Source organism: Eumetopias jubatus, unplaced genomic scaffold, assembly GCF_037043125.1.
Source record: "Eumetopias jubatus isolate StellerSeaLion01/CBP00866 unplaced genomic scaffold, mEumJub1_p1.0 scaffold_10, whole genome shotgun sequence".
NCBI classification, from domain to species: domain Eukaryota; kingdom Metazoa; phylum Chordata; class Mammalia; order Carnivora; family Otariidae; genus Eumetopias; species Eumetopias jubatus.
In genome coordinates, this window is record NW_028274816.1 from 36040165 (window position 1) to 36061480 (window position 21316).

At 44.4% G+C, this 21316-nt stretch overlaps 1 protein-coding gene across 1 annotated transcript in view; it reads left to right on the plus strand.

The window, feature by feature from the left end:
- USP10 (ubiquitin specific peptidase 10) overlaps positions 1-21316 on the plus strand; it is a 75805-nt gene that overhangs the window by 12866 nt on the left and 41623 nt on the right. The window lies entirely within an intron of this gene.

Below are 21316 nucleotides of genomic sequence, written 5' to 3' on the forward strand. Positions count from 1 at the left end.
GAGGTCTGGTTCTCCTCCAGCACCTCCACTGTCAGCACAGCATCTTGCCCCTACTGTGTGTGCAGTGGGTAAGTTACTTGACGGAGGAACCAGTTGGAGGAAATAAAGAGAACACCTGGTTGTCATTCAGTTTGTTCAGGACTGCGTATGGGTTTGTTTTGGTGTTTCTCATTCTGGAAATGAAGATTAGGACCACAGTGTACAGAACCGTGAGGGACAGATTGGTCTTCCATAGAAATACCTTTTAGTAATGACACCTGAATAAGAAGGATAGGCTGCTGATGAAGTATTCAGATTGATTATAATTTCTGTCTTAAGAATGAGTGGGTGGTGCGTGCCTGGGTGGCTCATTCGGTTGAGTATCGTCTGCCTTTGGCTCACATCATGATCCTGGGGTCCTGGGATCAGGTGCATCAGGCCCCTGCTCAGCAGGGAGCTTGCTTCTCCCTCTCCCTCCGTTGTGCCCCTGCTTGTGTGTGTGTGCGCACGCTCTCTTTCTCTCTCTCTCTGTCAAATAAATAAATAGAATCTTAAAAAAGAGAAAAGAATGAGTGGGTGGGGCACCTGGCTGGCTTAGTTGGCGGAGCCTGTGACTCTTGATCTCAGGGTTGTGAGTTCAAGCCCCACATTGGGTGTAGAGTTTCCAAAAAAAAAAAAGAATGCATGGGTGACCTCTAAGCATCTTTTAAGGTTTTTCATGGTTCTCTTTATCTCTGTTGTGTAGTTTCTTGAATCCTCTGTATCAGATAATCTGGTATTTTGTTTCATTTTCTGGGTTGTCTCTCAGTAAATGTAATCCTGAGATCAGAGGATAGTTACTGATGCCAATACAGTGCTTTCAGCGCCCCCCCCGCCCCCCCGCCGCCCCCGCCCCCCGCCCCCCCCGCCGCCCCCGCCCCCGCCCCATGGCAGCCATCCTTTGTTGACCCGGTCAGAGCAGGTGCCGTTAATTCCTGCAATTCAAGAGCCACAGAGCTGTCAGCCTCCCAGGTAGAGAGCCTAATTGTATGTCAGAGACGAGCATAACTTTAACCAGAGCAGGGATTTCTTTGATACATCTCCAGGGCCTCGAACATATCAGTGCTCAATAAGTATGTATTGATGAACAAATTGGTGAAAGATACAGCACAGTCCATATATTGAGGAAGTTCACAGTTGAGTGTGGGAGAGACTAATCAACTTAAAATCTAGAGTGAGTAACTCTGCAGGTTTGTTGGGAAAATAGTTGGTATAGCTGAGACTCTGGAAGTGACGGAGTTCTGTGGTGTGAGAAGTCCTCGAGGCCAGAGAGAAGGGCACTGATGCAAGAGACCCCAGTGTGCACAGCAGCGTGGAAACGCGCAGAGAGAGCCGCGGCACCAGCTGTGGGGGAACTTGCCGATGGGTCTGGCTAGGTACGTGACTGCCAAACCCTGAGCTCTTATATGCTCTGCTGGAGCCTTTTCTCCTGAAGAGTTATGGCAGGCTGTTCCTAGGGACCAAAATCACATTCCCATTTTAGAGAAAGTGCTGTGGTGGCTGCCTGTGGTTTGGAGGGTGGAGGTTGAGCCTGGAGGCAGGGAGGGCTGGCCTACTGAGAAGCACTAAAGGGTTGGGGAGGGGAAATGAGGCTTTGGGTGACCAGTTGAAATGGGATGCAGAGGGAACCAGGCAGCTTCACTGTAATGTATTTTAATAACGCATTTTCTTCTTTAGTGAAATACTGTTTGTTGTTTAGTGAAGTGTTTTTTTCCCACTTATATTGTGAATATTCTCCATTATTAAACTTTTTCTTAAGTATTATTTTTAAGTACTGTGGTGCATTCACAAGTTATGTTTTATACATGCTAACAACAGTAATGGGGGACGCCTGCGTGGCTCAGTCGGTTAAGTGTTTGCCTTCTGATCAGGTCATGATCCCAGGGTCCTGGGCTTGAGTCCCACATCAGGCTCCTTGTTCAGCAGGAGCCTGCTTCTCCCTCTGCAGCTCCCCCTGCTTGTGCGCGCTCTCTCTCTCTCTCTCTCTCACACACACACACAAATAAAATCTTTAAAAAACAACAACAACAAAAAACAGCGATGGGCATTTTTTGGATACATTTTTTAGTTGTTTCTGATTGTAAATTGTCTTGTTTCCCACAACTAATTAAAGCATTGACGTAAACGGAAAGGTGAATTTAAATCATTGATAATCTTAGGGGTGGGGGGATATATTTTGCTAAGTAATATTAAGTAATTAGTGGTAATTTATTTATTTATTTTTAAAAGATCTTATTTATTTGAGAGAGAGAATGAGATAGAGCATGAGAGCGGGGATGTCAGAGGAAAAAGCAGACTCCCCGCTGAGCAGGGAGCCCGAGGTGGACTCGATCCCGGGACTCCAGGCTCATGGCCTGAGCCGAAGGTGGTCACTTAACTAACTGAGCCACCCAGGCGCCCCAATTAGTGGTAATTTAAAATGAAGTTTTTTTTTTTTAAAGATTTTTATTTATTTGAGGGAAAGAGAGCACGAGAAGGGGGAGGTCAGAGGGAGAAGCAGACTCCCCACTGAGCAGGGTGCCCGACACTGGACTCGATCCCAGGACTTCAGGACCATGACCCAAGCCGAAGGCTTAACCAACTGAGCCACCCAGGCACCTCGAAGTTTTTTTTTAAGATTTTATTTTTATGTAATCTCTACACCCAATTGGGCTCACAGTCAACAATCCTGAGATCAAGTCTTGATGCTCTACTGACGGATCCACTCAGGTGCCCCGAAAACATGAAGTTTTTTTAATGTTTGGATTTTATTTTTTATTTCAATTTTTTAATTTTTAAAAAAATTTTAAAAGATTTTGAGAGAGAGAGAAAGAGCAGAGAGAGAGAGAGCGTGCACATGAGCAGGGGGAGGGGCAGAGGGAGAGAGAGAAGCCGACTTGCAGCTGAGCAGAGAGCCAGAGGCAGGGCTCTGTCCCAGGACTCTGGGATCACTTGGGATCACGACCTGAGCAGACTTTTTTTTTTTTTTAAAGATTTTATTTATTTATTTGAGAGAGAGAATGAGATAGAGCATGAGAGGGGGGAGGGTCAGAGGGAGAAGCAGACTCCGTGCTGAGCAGGGAGCCCGATGCGGGGCTCGATCCCAGGACTCCAGGATCATGACCTGAGCTGAAGGCAGTCGCTTAACCAACCTGAGCCCCCCAGGTGCCCCTGAGCAGACATTTAATTGCCTGAGCCACCCAGGTGCCCCTAAATGTTTGAATTTTAGAACTACATGCTGATTTGATCATAGGCAAGTTATACATGTGAAATGCTTGAAAAAGATTGAGAAAGATCTTTTCATAAAATATATGTCAATAAGCTGGTTAATGTATGGTGAAGGCCAACTATTTTAGCTGCTGCTAGAGCTATTCAGGAGGGTAACCGCAGTGCTCTTACCCTGTGTGGGCAGTGGGTGACTAAGCACGTGTTTGAGGCATAGGGAACAGCCGGGGCACGTTGTGAGGTGTGTAGTTAAGTGCCAAGTGCTTGTGTGGTGCACGTGTTAAGTTCTGCAGCAGTAATTCAGAGAGTGAAGGAGATGAGTGACAAGTAACCTTGACAGTGAAAGAGGATTTTGGCGAATGGAGAGGGAGGAGGAGGGCATTCCGTGTGGGGAAACAGAATGAGTAGGGCTTAGATTTCAAATTAACCTGGTTTTGGCTTTTGGAGTGATCTTACTTTCTGTGCATCCCCTGGTTGCTGCCACGGAACTTGGAATAAGCCTTTTATCTCCTTCATTGCTCACTTCATTCCTGTTTTAGTTAGGATGCTTTTGATAACAAGTAAAAGAAAGGCCAGCACTAACTGGCTTGCACCATACACTAGAGACATAGTGGCTCATGGAACTAGAAATCCCAGAGGGAGGCCAGGCTTCAGGGTTGGTCTGCTGAGTGAGTCCAGCAGTGTCTTTGAGGACCTGGTTTCTTCTCACTTCTGATGTGTCAGCATTTTCCTAAGGTTAGTTCTCCTTCAAATGACACCATGATCACAGCAGATGCAGGCTTCGCAGTTGTGTCCAGCCTACACCACATCAACCAGAACAAGAGAGTGCCTGTGTGTTCCAGAATTCTTGACTGTGTCCTGGGGTTTGTGCCCTTTGGGTCCCCCTTGAAGCAAACACTGTGGGCAAGGGAGGGTGGCATGCCAGGTCAGGCTCCCACCTAGAGCTGGGAGTGGGTGTGTGTCAGCCTTCTGAGCTAGGTGACCGCTCACCAGCAGGGGAGGAGGAAAATGAACTTTCAGAGGATGGCTGCAAAGTCCATTACCGTCCCATCTGGGAGGACCATTCCTTCCCACTCTCCTTTTCCAGGTTTGTCAGTTCCTTCTCCTTCTGGACTTCTCTGACTAAAGACTCTGTCCTTTTTTCCTGGCAAGTCATCCTGCACAGTCTGATGGCATCCTGTTGTATGTTAGTCTTCATTAAATTTTATTGTACCTTTACTATTCATGTATTCTTTTTGGGGTAGCTCCAAGCCCCAGGTTCCAATCCTGGCTTTCCCACTTCTGTTCCTGGGATCTTGGGCAGTTAGTTCTCTGAACTTGAAGTTTTTTCATCTTAACACAGTCAACAGATATTTATTAGATTCTAAGTATTGTACTTAAGCACTTAAGTGGTTGGGATCCAGAACCGAAAGACACAAGGAGATCACAATTCGTTTACAGAGACATACAGGTAAATGAGAAATTACCATGAGATGTGACATTGCTTTAACAGAAATAAGGAGTTGGGAAGACTTCCCTGAGGAGGTGATGCCTGTGTTGACCCTTGACAGGCAAGCAGTGGTCACAGCAGCGAGGGACGAGTGAGCTGCTTGCATGAAGGCTTCAGGGCAGGAGAATAGCTGGGGTCTTCGCTGCACAACGAGGTGGGGCTGGATTGTTTAGGTGGGGATGGCCCTTATACCAAGCTAGAGTTTAGATTCTATCTCTGTATACTGTACAATTAGGAGTTGACCATAAATCCTGGCTTAGATCTGTTGTTCCAGGATAATTAATGTAATTCTTTGACACTGAACTGTGCCTCCAGTTTGGATGATAAATTGTTACCTGACTTAAAGTAGGAGTTCAGAGCTACGTGATGGTGGTATACAGGAGCAGTGCTTACCTTGGAGTAGGATCCTGGGGTTACATGAAATACAGCAGTACTTCTCAAACCTAAACTACAGAAAAACTCAGCTGGGGGTCTTTTTGATGGAACATTTGGCTGTGATAGGTGTGAGGTGGGGCTCGAGAGCTGCATAAGCTCTTGAGTGATGCCCTTGTTACTGGCCTGGGGACCACCCTTTGAGTAGCAGGGTAGGATAGGACATTAGGAGTGTCAGAGGGTCTCTAAAGTCCCTGGAATCATATGCAAAAATGTGGGTGTGTGCATTCTTCAGGGAGTGGGCCTAATTTGCTTCTATCAGATTTTCAGGGGCTCTGCTACCACCCCAAAACAGTTAGAAATCAGTGCCTTTTAGAAATAATGTAATGATGAAATGACATCTATACATTAAATGTTTTTAAGGCAGTGCCTAACTCATGAGAGTAATTCAGAATACATTAGGTATCTGTCTTCCTTCCCTCCCTCTCCTCCTCCCACGGCCAAGTTCTTTGAGGCAGGAAACATTGCTTAAACGTTTAAAGTAACTTTTTATTATCCTCTATACTATTAGTGCTTAACAAAAATCTGTTTAGTTTGGTGACAAACTCTTTTAGGAATGTTAGCCGTCCTGATGGCATTTGAGGGTCCCTTGTGTGTCAGCTATTTTATGAGGTGTTGAGAGGCTGCTGTTTGATCTTGCAGGCAGCCAGGCGTGGAGGGAGGGTCATCAGGGCTTGGGTTGGATAGTTAACAGAAACAGGATTGAAGAGGGGATGAATCATATTTTTATAATCTTACTGTTGAGGTGTATGTTCAAAAAGGTGCTACTCCTGCCTTTGATCCATTGAGATACTGTTCTCTGGGTCTCCGTGGTGTGGGATGTTGGTAGGCATCAGTTAGAATGCTGCTTTCACTTCATGTAGTTGCCTTGTTCTTGGCAAGTAGAGCTTTCTGAACATTTTGATACTTTGTTGATTGTCCCAGAAATTTGAGATGGAAAGGGTACCTGATTTAAGATAATCTTCAGGGGCGCCTGGGTGGCTCAGTCGTTGGGCGTCTGCCTTTGGCTCAGGTCATGATCCCACGGTCCTGGGATCGAGCCCCACATTGGGCTCCTTGCTCCGCAGGAAGCCTGCTTCTCCCTCTCCCATTCCCCCTGCTTGTGTTCCCTCTCTCGCTGTCTCACTCTGTCTGTCAAATAAACAAACAAAATCTTAAAAAAAAAAAGATAATCTTCAAAATTTCTCATCTAGGAGGTTGGCAGAACAGTGAAGTATGCCATCGGCATAAGTGTAGAAGCTGGTTTTGAGAAAATAATGGGCCTTTGAATTTAAGGTTAAACAAGAACATAAAAATGAAGTGCTGTGGGGCTGGCAGCCTGGAAAATGGAACCGCAATATGATTGAGCAGTCCACATGGAAGATGTGAATTTGGACTTTACCAACACAGTTGAAGCTGGGAGCGCAGGAGAACTTCTTGTGGGGGATATTGAGGGGCCAGCTGAAAGGAGAGGAGGGAGTGGTGGGAGGCAGGGTGCGGGAGCCACTGGCAGATGGAGTGTATGTGTGAGAGAGAGCTCTTGATGTTAACACATTGATGCTTGACAGAGAGGCGGGCTAGCTGGAGACTGTAAGAGGATGCTGGATTGGATGGGAGGTTATTTCTGAAAAAGCAGAGTATTGGAGGTGAGTGTTAGATTTCATTTAGTTAAGAGCAAATGGAAATGAGCTCAGTTATAAAAGAATTGTCTTTGGGATGCCTGGGTGGCTCAGTCAGTTGAGCGTCTGCCTTTGGCTCAGGTCGTGATCCTAGGGTCTTGGGATTGAGTCCCACATGGGGCTCCCTCCTCAGCTGGGAGCCTGCTTCTCCCTCTGCCTGCCCTTCCCCTTGATTGTACTCTCTCTCTCTAACAAATAAATAAATAAAATCTTAAAAAAAGAAAAGAAAAAGAAAGAATTGTCTTCGGGGAAAGACGTGTCTAAAAAGTTGCATGGGGGGCACCTGGCTGGCTCAGTGGGTTGAGCGTCTGACTCTTGGTTGTGGCTCAGGTCGCGATCTCGGTTTTATGAGGTCATGCCCCACCCACATAGGGCTCTGCACTCAGTGAGGAATCTGCTTGAGATTCTTTCCCCATCCCTCTCCCTCCCTTTGCTCATACTCTCTCTCAAATAAATAAAGTTTTTAAAAAGTTGCATGGGAATGAGTGGAATTTTTTTTATTAAATTATTTCCAGTCGCATGATATTTTTCCTTCCGACATTTAGCTTTGTTGCCTTTAAGTTGTTAGTGATCAGTAAACCCTTAAAAGCACTGAGTTCCCATTTTATTTTGTTATTTTTTATTTTAAGATTTTGTTTATTTATGAGAGCACATGTATGTGAGCTTGAGTGTGGAGAGGGGCAGAGGGAGAGGGAGAAGCCGACTCTTCACTGAGCAGGGAGCCTGATGTGGGGCTTGATCCCAGGACCCTGGGATCACAACCCGAGCCAAAGGTAGACACGTAATCAACTGAACCACCCAGGTGCCCCAAGAGTTCCCATTTTAAAAACATCTGCCCTGGTGGTTGTTCATCAAGCAGTAGGTCCTCTTATAAAGTGAATAATCATTTCAAATTGTTTCATAGTTGCTTCTCTCTGGTTTGGGGGGTATAACTGAGTGGCAAAGTGGCTCTGCTCACCTTTCCTCCTGTTGTCTGCTTAATTTCTCCCACCCCTCAATTGCCTATAGTGGTAGAGCTTTTTCTTGGCTTACGGGAACACCCCTGTACAGTGATTCTGATCCCTAACTGCACATCAGAATTACACAGAAAGTGTTTAAAATAAAATGTTGATTGAAGCCTGGGCGCATCCTTACCCCCAGTGAACTCCGAATTTTTGCAGCTATGACCTGAGGATCCTCAGGTGATTCTAGGGGGTAGCCTGGGCTGAGCATCACTGCCATGGGCCTTTGACCTGCATAGCTGACCCTGCTTCCCTGCTAGGTGAGACCCCCTCCCCCAGGTTGGTTTTCTCCTTCTGTATGGGAAACAGTATTGTGAGCTAATTGGGTGAAATACCTCTTTTACAGGATACTCAAGTTTCGAGCTGCACATATTTACCGTAAGGGGGACTTTCTGAAGTCTCAGGTTTTGTTTTCTCTAATAAAAGATTTTTAGGGGCCCCTGGGTGGCGTAGTCAGTTGAGTGTCCTTGACTCTTGGTTTTGGCTTAGATCATGATCTCAGGGTTGTGAGGTCAAGCCCAACGTCCGGCTCCATGCTCAGCGCAGAGTCTGCTTAAGGTTCTCTCTCCCTCTCCCACTCGTGTGTGCTTGCTCACTCTTTCTCTAAAATAAATCTTAAAAGATTTTTAATCATAACAGTGAACTTAAATACGTAATTCAGGAATGAGGTTCAACCTGTTGTTTTGGCTGGTAAAGTAAACTATTTCTGCATAGTTGCAGTCTTCATTTTCAGCAGATCGTTAGGTGGAAGTAAAGCTGAAAAGGCAAGTGGACGGCTTCCTCAGCGGGCTTGGCTGGCCTTAGCTGTCAGCACCGTATTTGTGTTCTTTTATTTTTAGCATATTGTAATTTAGCAGCTTTTACTGCTTGGACCAAATCTTCTAAGTAACTTTGGTCTTCATTAACAAAGTGACTCATTTAGGGGAACACGGGGAAGTTTTGGGAGCCATAGAAAGAGTTGAAGGTATCTTCCTTCCTCTGGAGGTATGGGATACAGGGGTGTAAGTTTGGCAGGTCTAGATCTTGCAAGGTATTAAGAAACCATTGGCAATGGCCAGCAAATTGAAGAAAGTCATTATGTAGTAACACTGCTTTTTTCCAGATGTGTTTAAACTTGAAGCTCTGGTTTAGTGATACACTTTCCTTTCTGGCAGGTGGCCTTTGGTAGCCCAGCTTCTGTTGGTTTGGTTCCAGCATATTTCATTAAGTGAAAAATCCTGTAGAACAGATGCACTTACAAGTTTCTTGCCATGTAGCACTCTGTTTAATGAAACACTTGAGGTTTGACTCAGTGTTATTGGCAGTAATTGTCTGTGTGTCGTGTGGGGTTTGAGTAGGTGGTTAGGGATCTAGGCACTTAGAAAGGCCGAGCCGGGCCAGAACAATCTGAGGTGTAGTGATTGGAGAACCACAAGAGTGGACACCCTTACGGTGACAACAGGCAGCAAAATACAGGTGTCACGCACAGTATCGTGGGTGCTGTTGAATGCTACCAGTAAGAGTCTTTGGACCAAGGAACGTGACATCTTTTTTTTTTTTAAAGGTTTTATTTACTTAGAGAGAGCACATGAGAGGGGGGAGGGTCAGAGGGAGAAGCAGACCCCCTGCTGAGCAGGGAGCCCGATGTGGGGACTCGATCCCGGGACTCCAGGATCATGACCTGAGCCGAAGGCAGTCACTTAACCACCTGAGCCACCCAGGCGCCCCGTGAAATCTTTAAAAAAAAATCCCAGTGCATGGATGTTTACAGACAGAGTATTTAAGAATACTCCTTATGTAAATGAAAGATTAATGCTGTGGTCTTTGGTCTTCAAGAGCTGCTTTGATAATATAGCTGCCCCAACCACCTTATTTGTAGGTGTGCACTGATTGTGCATTGAAAATCAACCATTTTGAGGTGTAATTTAATACAATAAGTGTACTCAAAATTTTAAGTTTTCAGTTTGACCTTTGATAAATACATGCCAAGGTAACTACTCCCACAATCAGTCTCTTGCTCCAAAAGTTCCCTCCTGCCCCTTTGCCATGAATCTCTACCCTGTAACCAGGCAGTTCCTGATCTCCTGTCATTTGAGGCTGTTCCCCTTTTCTAGAATTTTGTGGAGGTGGAATTATATGGCGTGTACTCTTCTGTCTGACTTCTCTCACTCTGCATAACATTTTGAGATTTGTCCATACTGTAAGAATTCTCTCCCTTTCAGTGTGGAGTAGTATTTCATCACATGGCTGTACCACAGTTTCTTTCTTCACCTCTTGATGCACATTTCTTGTTCTGGTGTTTGTTATGATTGAAGCTGTGGTCTGCATTCATGTGCGAGTCTTTGGTGGACATAGGTTTTCACTTCTTGTGGGTAAACTACCTGAAAGTGGAATTGTTGGGTCATGTGGTAAGTGTGTGTTTTATTTTATAGGAAGCTGCCAAGTTTCTCCAGAGTGTCTATGTTGTTGGACACCTGCACCAGCAATCATGAGAATCCCCCATCTTCTGTATCCTCACCTGCACTTGGTATTGTCGGTCTTAATTTTATTGTGCATCAGTTCAAAAGGGAAGAATTTTTTCGTCCATGAGAACAAGAATCCACGTTGATGACAGAAAAGTGAATCTGAGTGCAGATAGGTGGTTCTTAGTGAAACATGTTTTTTAAAAAAATTTGAGCCAAAAAGAGAGGGGGACAGTAAAGACTGGGAGAGTCTGGACACAGGGGACTTGTTGGTAGGCAAGTAGGGCTAGGGAATGAAACTGGATTTTTATTATTATTTAAAGATTTTATTTATTTATTAGAGAGAGAGCATGAGTGGAGGGGAGGAGCAGAGGGTGAGGAGAAGCAGGCTTCCCACCGAGCAGGGAGCCTGACGCGGGGCTTGATCCCAGGACCCTGGGACCGTGACCTGAGCCAAAGGCAGACTCTTAACTGACTGAGCCACCCAGGTGCCCCTGAAACTGGATTTTTAAAGGTTGACCTGCCCTGATACTTTTTGATCACATCTGTGGTTTTACCCTTTTTTTCCCTTCTGGATTTAAAATGTGAAAGTTGATTTTTCTTTAGTTTGGAAGACCACATGGTAATTGTGAATGATTTTCCTCTGGGTCAGAATACATGGTCTTAATATAAGTTTTCTGTAAAGCTTAATTCAGATTGTCTTGATTATGTTTAAATGTTATATTTAAATAGTAAAGGTTATGTCTTGGTTATATTTAAAGATAAAAGTGAAAATTGTTCTTCTGGCTGGAACATCTCTGATCTTAAAAACAGGAGAACAAAAACCAGTCAGAGCAGTCCAGGTGATTGGATGGCACTGACTTGTGGGAAGTTTCCTGATGTGGAGGATGGGGAGGCTGTTATTCCTTATCCCTAGAACTTATATCTGCTGTAGGGTTTTCTCTCCATCTTCCTTTTCCTGAATTCACTTGTTCAGCAAGGCTTTTTTGAGCACCTACTATATATGCCAAGTACTGCATTAACTGCTGGCAATACAAAGATGAATTTAACTTGGTTCCTGTTCTTAAAAAAAAAACACAAATCTTTATGGGGACATAATATATCTGCAGTGAATTTCACCCTTTTAAAGTATATATGATGAATCTTAACAAATGCACACATTTGTGTAATTACCTCCACAGGTAAGATACCTTTCAACCCTTTCTCTGGCTCCCAGAACTTCCCCTTGTGCCCCCTACATCCTGTCTCCTCATTCACCCTGGGCCCCAGCAAAGGTACAACTACTGCTAAAGTTTCTTGTTTATTGGTGTTCTGCCTGTTTCCCCTTATCTTCTCTCTTTTTTTTTCCCTTCCCTCCTTCCTGCCTCTCTTCCGTACCTTCCTTCCTAGATTAGCACCTAGGTGATTGTAATGAAAATTAAAGTAGGTGAAATCTTGAACTTCTACCAGAGCTATCCTAGATAACATGCACTAAATTCACTCCCTAATAATTTATCAGGTCTTTCCCATGTGATAAAAATTCTAGATAGCAAGTTATTGTATAATGTGGACTCTTTATCTTGCTGTTTAGTATTAGTTACAGCAAAGCAAGTTAAAATTTAACTGCCTTTATGTGAAGTAACTAACTAATGTAGACATAGGACTGGAAAGTTGGTAAAAAATGGATTTCTTTTAGATGCATCATGTTTTCTAATTTGGAAATGCATTTGGTGGGGACAAGTTTTCGCTCAGAATCTCCATGAAAGCACTCAGAGAGTATATAGCCAACCCATTACAGATCCCGCTTCGGAAGGTGAGAAGCGATCTTCTGATAGGACTTTAGTAGTCACATAAAATACACAAACCACATGAAACCGACACTACATTGTGCTCTTTTGATGCTTGAAATGTAAGAAGAGGGTACTGCCTGTAGGAGTGGCTTTGTAACACAGTTTGTCCATTCTGTCCCCTTCTTGGGACCCTTCTGCTCCAACCCAGTCCATTAAGGATCAGGCATTCCTCTGCCTCCCTCTTTGTCTGCTCTTGCCCCTTGTAACACGCGCTGCAACTTGCAGTCCACTCGCACTGTGACAAAACTGTAAATGTCGTGGTGTCCTGAACCCTGTGTCTGTTTTATTCAGTTTCTTCTTATAATCTAGCACAGCTGAGTGTGGATAGTCGGTGCTCAGTACATATGGTTAAATCAATGAAATTCCTGCTGTGCTTCGACCGCCCAGTGTCATCTCCACGTATCCCCAAACCACCCACACCACTCTGTAGAGTTGAAAGTGTGCTGTGACCGACCGTTCAGTAGATGTCAGTTAGCATCCATCAAGGAGGAGGTATGATCAGTAAAGTTTAGGACGGGGGTACCTGGGTGGCTCAGTTGGTTAAGTGTCTGCCTTCAGTTCAGGTCATGGTTCCAGGGTCCTGGGATCGAGCCCCACATCAGGCTCCCTGCTCAGTGGGGAACCTTCTCTCTCTTCCTCTGCCCCCTTCCCACTTGTGCAAGTGCTCTCTCTCAAATAAATAAAAAACTGTTTAAAAAGGGTTTAGTAAAGAAATTATACTTTTTATGCAAGCATTGACCTTTTTTTACTTTATTGAGATACGGTTCACATACCATAGAATTCACCCATTTTAATAAGAGTACATTTTAGTGGTTTTTAGTGTGTTCACAGAGTTGTGTAACCACCACCACAGTCAATTTTAGAACATTTCGTCACTCCAAAAAGAAACCCCATATCCATTAGCAGTGACTTCCCATTTCCCCTTTCTCTGAACCCCTGACAACCACAGTTTACTTTCTGTCTCTAGAAATTTGCCTCTGCTAGACATTTCGTATGAATGGAATGCTACAACTTGTGGTCCTGTCATGTGTGACTTCTTTTAATCAGCCTGACGTTTTCAGGCTTCATCCATGTGGTAGCATGGATTCGCCTGAGGACATTTCCAGACTCCTGCTTTTTATTTTTATTTTTTTTGAATATTTTATTTATTTATTTGGCAGAGAGAGACAGAGAGGGAACACAAGCAGGGGAAGTGGGAGAGGGAGAAGCAGGCTTCCTGCCAAGCAGGGAGCCTGACGCGGGGCTCAATCCCAGGACCCTGGGATCATGACCTGAGCCGAAGGCAGACGCCCAATGACTGAGCCACCCAGGCGCCCCAAAACCCCTGCTTCTTTGTCCTTGTTAGATCCAGGAGATACTTGGGAGAGCTCTGGAGGCCACCTAGTCCAGCACACCCTCATGTTAGAGATGAAATTAAGACTTAACCTCTCCCTCGGAACAGTTTGTTAGTTTCGTCTTCTCTCCCAAATTCAGCTTTCTTGAGTTGGGAAATGAGGGAGAAGGAGACTTTGTGCCTCTCCGCGTCTTGTTGGCGGTGCCTGCTTCTGTCCTTCCATCCTGTGAGGCTTGAGTTAGGCCTGGACGCCGGAGGTTGCCTGCCTGCCTCGGGAGGCTGAGGGACAGTGCGCATGCAGCCGCGCGTTCACGGAGCACTGCCTTGTATCTTCATTTTTTTCCCTCAGACGCTGATCTCCTATTTCCACTAGTCCTTTTGAAGGCAGAGAACAAGCTTTGGTGGTGCCCTGCATATGTATTGGTGCTTTTAGACGGGAGGTTTACAAAGTTGGACTGGAGGCACGGTGTGCTGTGCTCCCGCGCCCCCTAGCGCTGCGCTGGAGTGCATGTGCGCCGTTTCTCCCATCTGCGCTGCCGCAGATCTGTGCAGAGCTGGCCGTGCGGCGGGGCACCTTCCCTGCGTGGAGATGGCACCTTCCCTGCGTGGAGATGGCACCTTCCCTGCGTGGAGATGGCACCTTCCCTGCGTGGAGATGGCACTGTGGCTTTACCTATAGCACGAACGCAGTATTTCCACGTTTGCCCAGCCTCTTCCCTGGGGTTTACAAAGCCAGACACTCTTAAGGGCCGTGGCCTAGGGTCTCTGGAAAATGAGATCCAGAGCAGCCATGTCCAGGGGCTGCGTTCCAGAACGGTGTCTTGTCTCCATCCTGTGTTGTGGGCTTGCCCCCTTTTCCTGAAGCACTTCTTAGATCTATTTTTATCATATTCTCTCTAGGATCAGAAAATAATCAAACATGCAAACATTGGGAGTTCTGAAAGCCTGAGCTGAAGGTAGTTGGAAATGAGGGAAAGTCAGCTATGTCCCTGGTGGTGGGCAAGAGCCTCTGCACCTCACTGGCTTGCCTCCCTAAGAGGGGTATGGAGAGGCTGAAAGCCCTTTGGGGCATGCCCCCTGACCACATGCCTTTCCGTTGGGCATCATGGCTGCTGGGAAGGGAGCATTCCATTTTGCTTTCTTGTTTCTCCGTGTGACTCCGTTATTCAGCCAACTCTGGTGGAGGTTGCTTAAAACCTAGAGGGAGTTTCCAGCTTTGCCTTAGACAGTATTTGCTATAACTTTTAGAAGAGTGAAATTATAAAGGACAATATAAACATTTTTGTAATGCAGTTGGACCGACAGAGGGCCTTTAGGCACCTTCTTTTGTTTTATCCTTACTGAGCTCGTGGACCAAGTGAGCATCTGTCTGTGCTGGGCCCTGCACCGGGCTTTGGAAATGCAAGAAAGAATGCACTTGTTCCTACTGTTTCTTCTCCCACACAGACTCAGTTGTCCTGTTTAATCTTTCTGTGCTCTTATAAGACAAAACTAATTCATGAGGTCACTGGCATTTTCTTCTGCACTAAATTATAAATCCTGTGAAGTCAGGCAGAATCATTTTTATCTTTTTTAACCCAGACTCCTATAGTATTTTTTTCCCTAAAAAGACTTTAAAATACATTTATTAATAATCCTCCAGAGGAAGAATGTCTCACACTCACATAAAGAGAGGGTAAGGGTTTTCCTCACAACTGAGTATTTTCTGCTTTGGCTTTTAAAAAAAATACATCATTTCAAATTTGCAAATTTGCAAAAATAAAAATAGTATGAAAAATCCCCATTTACTCCTTTACCCAGATTGACCAGTTAAGATTTAACCCCCTTTGCTTAATCATTGGTGTTTACTTGAGTTCTCTCTTCGCATACACACATATTCCCAAACTTTGCACACACACGTGGACACACACTTTTTCCTCCACCCTCTAAGATTTGAGAGATTATGCACCATGATCTTTTACCCCCATACGCGTGAATGTATTTCCTAAGAATAGGAATATTCTCTTACATAACCACAGTCAGTTACCACTTTCATAAATCTACACTGGTGCAATACTTTTTATAACCTACTGTCCATATTCTAATTTTGTCAGTTGACCTAATAATCTCCTATATAGCATTTCCCTCCAGGAGGGGGTCCAGTCTGGGGTCAGGCACTTCGTTTACTTGTCGTGTCTCTTTAGCTTGTCATCTGGGACGTTTCTACAGTCTTTCATAACTGACTTTTTTGAAGAACATAGTCCTGCCCCTCTCTGTTTGGTCACATTCTTCATTTTGCCAAACACCTAGAATAATTTGTGAGTGAAAATTAAGCAGGCTTTTGGACAAGGGGGTGGTAGAACCTAAACGCGTAGCGGCAATTGGCTGTCCTGAATTTCTGTGACAGACGCTTCAGTGTCACAGCACTACGTGGCTTCAGCCTTTGGTCAGGAATATTTAGCTAAATACTTGTCAGTAAGATGCAGGGCAGCATATTCTGTGTCCATACCCTGGGATTTGCTCTTGAATAAATATTTGGCCTTTGTCTTTGTAGTTTTTATCAGGATATTAAAAAAAAATTTTTTTTTAAAGATTTTATTTATTTGACAGAAAGAGACAGAGAGGGAACATAAGCAGGGGGAGTGGGAGAGGGAGAAGCAGGCTTCCCGCAGAGCAGGGAGCCCAGTGCGGGGCTCTATCCCAGGACCCTGGGATCATGACCCGAGCCAAAGGCAGAAGCATAACGACTGAGCCACCCAGGCGCCCCAGGATATTAAAAATATACATTTTTTTCTCTCCCATTGAATTTATGTTTTTTTTAATTTGAACTTTTATTTTGTAAGCAACTCTCCTATTTGCCTTTCTGGAACAGTGTGGATACTATATGCTTATTCATGGTAATGCTTCCTGTAGTCAGTTTTGAATGATGTAGATGATTTTGTTAAACACTGAAATGATGTCATAGCCTCAGAATTTTTATGGGATATTTTGTTAAATTGTTCCAAGTGAACATTTGAATGGTTACCAAAGAGGCATTCGTTACCGTGCCTAGAAAGAAAGAATTGTCTGTTTTGTTGCATGCACTGGGAAGGGTGGGAATTGGCTTTCAGGAAGCTTTCCCTTGCCTGAGACCCCAGGGGCTTGAGCTCTGCTGATCTGTGAGACTGAGCTCCCTCCTGCACTGTTCCTCCTTTGCATTTGCCTTTCTGGTTAAGCATAAAACAGTATGTATGTACAGACACATAGGAAGAAGATCTGGGTCGTTTCTCTGCCATGAACATAAGGGAAATGCTCATTCTCTAGGAAACATCCTAACCAAGCTCCTTGGGGAGGTGAGCACCTTGGACAAGCGCCACCCGTCCTGGGCACCAACTTCCCAGCAGTCCTCTCCGTCATCTTGGTCACACAACTGAAACGACCATTGTTTATCTTGTGGAGGTGTAGCCGCTCACTTTCAAAGGCTCGTGCATTTGAAGGGTTGAAAATTGGTCTGATTGTGGCTGGAGGATGTGATTCACAGGTCCTTTGATGGCCTTGTTTATTGACGTGTGGGAGCCGGCGCGTTCAGGAGATCACATTGCAGTAACTGCAGCCCCAGCTAGCCATTTGTTGAGTGCTAAGTGATATTTTAGTGTTGCATAGTTGATAGTTAGCAGTTGCTTACGACGGCTTTTTTAGATTAAATGTTTTCATCAAGTCCTAATCTGTTGTCAGTGAGATCTTGAAACGAACACAGGCCCAAATTTAGGTGCCAGCTTGTAATTTCTCTGCAAAATGGGTATCTTTGAATAATTGTATAGTGATTTCTGAAGTAATTTTTTGAATAGATAAGTTATTTATATGGTTCAGAAGTAAGAGAATTCTGACAAGAGACACACTAGGAATCTGGTGTGGTTGCACTGCCTCCACTTGGCTTTCCCTCACGCTCCGGCTTTTCTTCCCTTTTATACTCAGAGTGTTCTCTTCGGAGATTTTTCTCCCCACCTGTACAGCAAGCTCTTCCACATTTTTCTCCAGTTAGATTTGTGATCAGATTGAGGGTATGCATCTGGTAGAGAAATGATTGGCATGAAGTTGTAATAAAAACACATTTAGGGGCTTCTGGGTGGTTCCGTTGGTTGAGCATTTGACTCTTGATTTCAGCTCAGGTCATGATCTCAGGGTCCTAGGATTGAGCCCTGCGATGGGGTTCTTGCTCAGTGGGGTGTCTGCTTGAGGATTCTCTCTTCCCCTCCCCCTGCACTCTATATAAAATACATATTAAAAAAATAAAAACATTTAAAATCTATAGGAAAGTTTTCTTTCCTTTTTTGTTTTTAAGATTTTATTTATCCATTTGTCAGAGCTCACGCACAAGCAGGGGGTGTGACAGGCAGAGGGAGAAGCAGGCTTCCCTGCTGAGCAAGGAGCCTGACCCGGAACTCACGATCCCAGGACCTTGGGATCATGACCCGAGCCGAAGGCAGATGCTTAACCGACAGAGCCACACAGGCGTCCTGAAAATCATTCAAATAATACTTTATTTAAAAAAATTTTTTTAAAGATTGTATTTATTTACTCGAGAGAGAACGAAAGAGAGAGAGCAAGCAGAGAGAGAGAGGGAGAAGCAGATTCCCCGCAGAGCAGGGAGCCCGATGCAGGGGCTCTGTCCCAGGACCCTGAGGCTGTGACCCAAGGGGGCAGACGCTTTCCCCTCTGAGCCACCCAGGTGCCCCTCAAATAATACTTTAAAAATAAAGAAAGCCACTGGGTGGCTCGGTTGAGCATCTAACTCTTGATTTCAGCTTAGGTCATGATCTTGGGGTCATGAGATCGAGCCCCGTATTGGGCTCTGTGGTAGGCATGGAGCCTGCTTGGGATTCTCTCTCTCTCTCTGTGTCTCTCCCTCTCTTAAAATAAATAAATAATGAATAAAGCAGTAAAAACAGTAAAACTGAAAGTAACAGAACGTTTTTCCTTGGAACCTTTCTGAGCATTGCTGTGGTTGGCGGTGAGGCTCCTCCCAGCCGCCTGGTGCAGGGATGTGGCACTCACAGGTCATACTGGGAGTGGCACGTCCTCTTTATTGACGCGGTATTATTAAATCGTCCAGAATTTTAGTTCTCTTACTGCGCTACCCATATATCTATTTTTAAGACTTTAGATTGTATGTGAACCGAAATAAGAATGTGTACTTAGAAGTGTGATTTAATTGAGCGTTTTGTTTTTATTTTCAGACCCAGGAAGAAAATATGCCTCAAGAAAATAAACTAATGATCCTGTCGAACCCTCCAGTTCTCATCCTTATATGTCTTCTCTACATTCTGAAATAAAATAGGGGTCCTTCTTTGTAAGAGAAGATAAAATGGATGTTTTTACTATTTATATTAAGCACCAGGAATCCAGTTTCGTGACTCTTACTATCTGCATTGGACTTCACAGCTGCAGTATCAGCAGTTTCTTGGGTCCTGCTTCTTTGTTTACAACTCTTGTATCTCTTGAATTCATTTTCTGGAATTCTTAAGCACCCATCCCCCAACAGAAAGGTGTGTGGATGTCAGAGAATTATTTCTCTTTTGTTATTTGAGGAGTAATCTTAACTGTAGAATAGAATTCTATGAAAACAAACAAAATGCTTAAGAATTCTGCAGACGTAATACCTTTTTCTTGGAAATTTAAAAACATTGCTTCATTGCTTTATAGTCTTACTGATTCTACTGTTAAGACCTGAGTTTTTAAATTTAGTAATTTAAATTGAATAACTTTCTGATGTGCACGAACACTTCCTTGTTCTCTGATAGCACTCCCCCACCCCCTTTTTGAATAAGTAGGCTCTATGCCCAATACAGCTCAAACGCACAACCCTGAGATCAAGAGTAGCATGCTCTTCCGACTGAGCCAGCCAGGTGCCCCTCCTAGCTCCTTTGTCATGGCTATCTGGGTTTATTTCATCGGCCAGAATTCTGGAAGGGTAGATTAGAATTTCTTTGCTTTCTCTTCTTTTTCCTGTCTTTGCTGCGTTGACTCATTTTTAACAGTAATTCTTTTCATTCAACTGTCCTCCCATGTCCATTCCTGTATGGGGACTGAAATCATTAGTGTTTTAGCGGGTTGTGTGTTTTCTTGGCAATTAAGATGGTTACTGTTTTTCCAACAGGCTTCCCCTGTGAATATTTCATCACCCCCAAAAGTTTTCTTGTGCCTCTTTGTGATCAGCCCTTCTCCAGCCTTTGACAGCCACTGATCTGTTTTCTGTCCTTGTGGTTTTGCCATAGAATGTTACATAAATGTAATTATACCACATGTAGCTTTTTATAGTCGGACTTCTTTCCCTTAGCGTGACACTTTTGAGAGCCGTTGAGTAGCATTTCTTTTTATAGATGTACCACATTCACCTCTTAAAATTTCTTTTTTTTTTTTTAAAGATTTTATTTATTTATTTGACAGAGAGAGACACAACGAGAGAGGAAACACAAGCAGGGGGAGTTGGGAGAGGGAGAAGCAGGCTTCCCATGGAGCAGGGAGCCCGATGTGGGGCTCGATCCCAGGACCCTGGGATCATGACCTGAGCCGAAGGCAGACGCTTAACGACTGAGCCACCCAGGCGCCCCGCACATTCACCTCTTGATGGACATTTGGGTTGTTCTTAGTGATTATGAATAGAGCTGCTGTAAACATCAGCACACAGGTTTTTTTCATGGACATAGGTCTTTCTTTCTCTTGGGGGAGTGAGTAGGTGTGGGATAACTTGGTAGTAAACTGCCAAACACTTTCCCAAAGTGGCTATACCGTTCTGCATCTGTGTCAGCCACGTAGAAAGTTTCTGTCCTTCCTTATCCTCGTCAGCATTTGGTATTGTTGGGAATATTTTCTCCCAGTTTATGGCTTGTCTTTTCCTTTCCTGCTGAGTGAATTTTGAAGTTGTATATGTAGACTTCGAGATTTCTGCAGCGGGGCTGTAAAAGAAGGCGGGTCAGCCATGTCGTCTCTTCACCCCACCCTTCCTTCCGCTTCCCTTTCACTGAGGGATACCTTCCCTTCCATAGCTTGCTATTACCCTGACCACAGTTAATACAGGCTTTGTTCCCTGGTGTTGGAAATGGTAAGAGGGTCTGAGTTCACAGTGAAAGTATTGCAGACGATGATTTCTAAATTGTTTTGGGACTCTGCTTATTTTCACTGTTACTATCAATGGACAGTTTCCTTGTGGATTTTTACGAGTATATGTGAGTATTATGTGATGGTGTTCTTGTTTTTAATACATATTTGCAGTGTTGCTAGCTATTGCCAAAGAGCCCTCCAGCAGTGTTTTCCCTTGAAATATTCGTGCGTTGGGGCACCTGGGCAGCTGAGTCATTGAGTGTCTGACTCTTGGTTTAGGCTCAGGTTATGATCTCAGAGTCCTGAGATCAAGCCCCCATAGGGCTCTGTGCTCATCGGGGAGTCTGCTTGAGATTCTCTCTCCTCCCTCTCCCCTCCCTTTCTGCTCCTCCCTCTGCTCACATGTGCACACTCTCTCTAAAATTAATAAATAAATAAACCTTAAATATCAGTGATTTTTTTTTTTTAAAGATTTATTTGAAAGAGAGAGAGTGCGTGCACACAGAGGGGGAGAGGGAGAATCCCAAGCAGACTCCCCGCTGAACTGGCACCCAACCTGGGGCTCGATTCTAGGACCCTGAGATCATGACCTGAGCCAAAATCAGGAGTCGGCCACATAACTGACTGTACCACCCAGGCAGTCCCTGGTGCAGTCTTACTAATAGGCTGTGAGAGTTAGTTCTCATTTATTCACATTTATGATAATAATAGGCATTATCCAAATATATAATATGTAGTTACTGGTTATTTTTGAATCACATGCTTATACATTTCCCTGCAGGTTACTCAGCCCCATTTGAGCAGAGGAGCCACAACTCTGCTTTCCATTTTTATCCCCAGTACTGATCATTG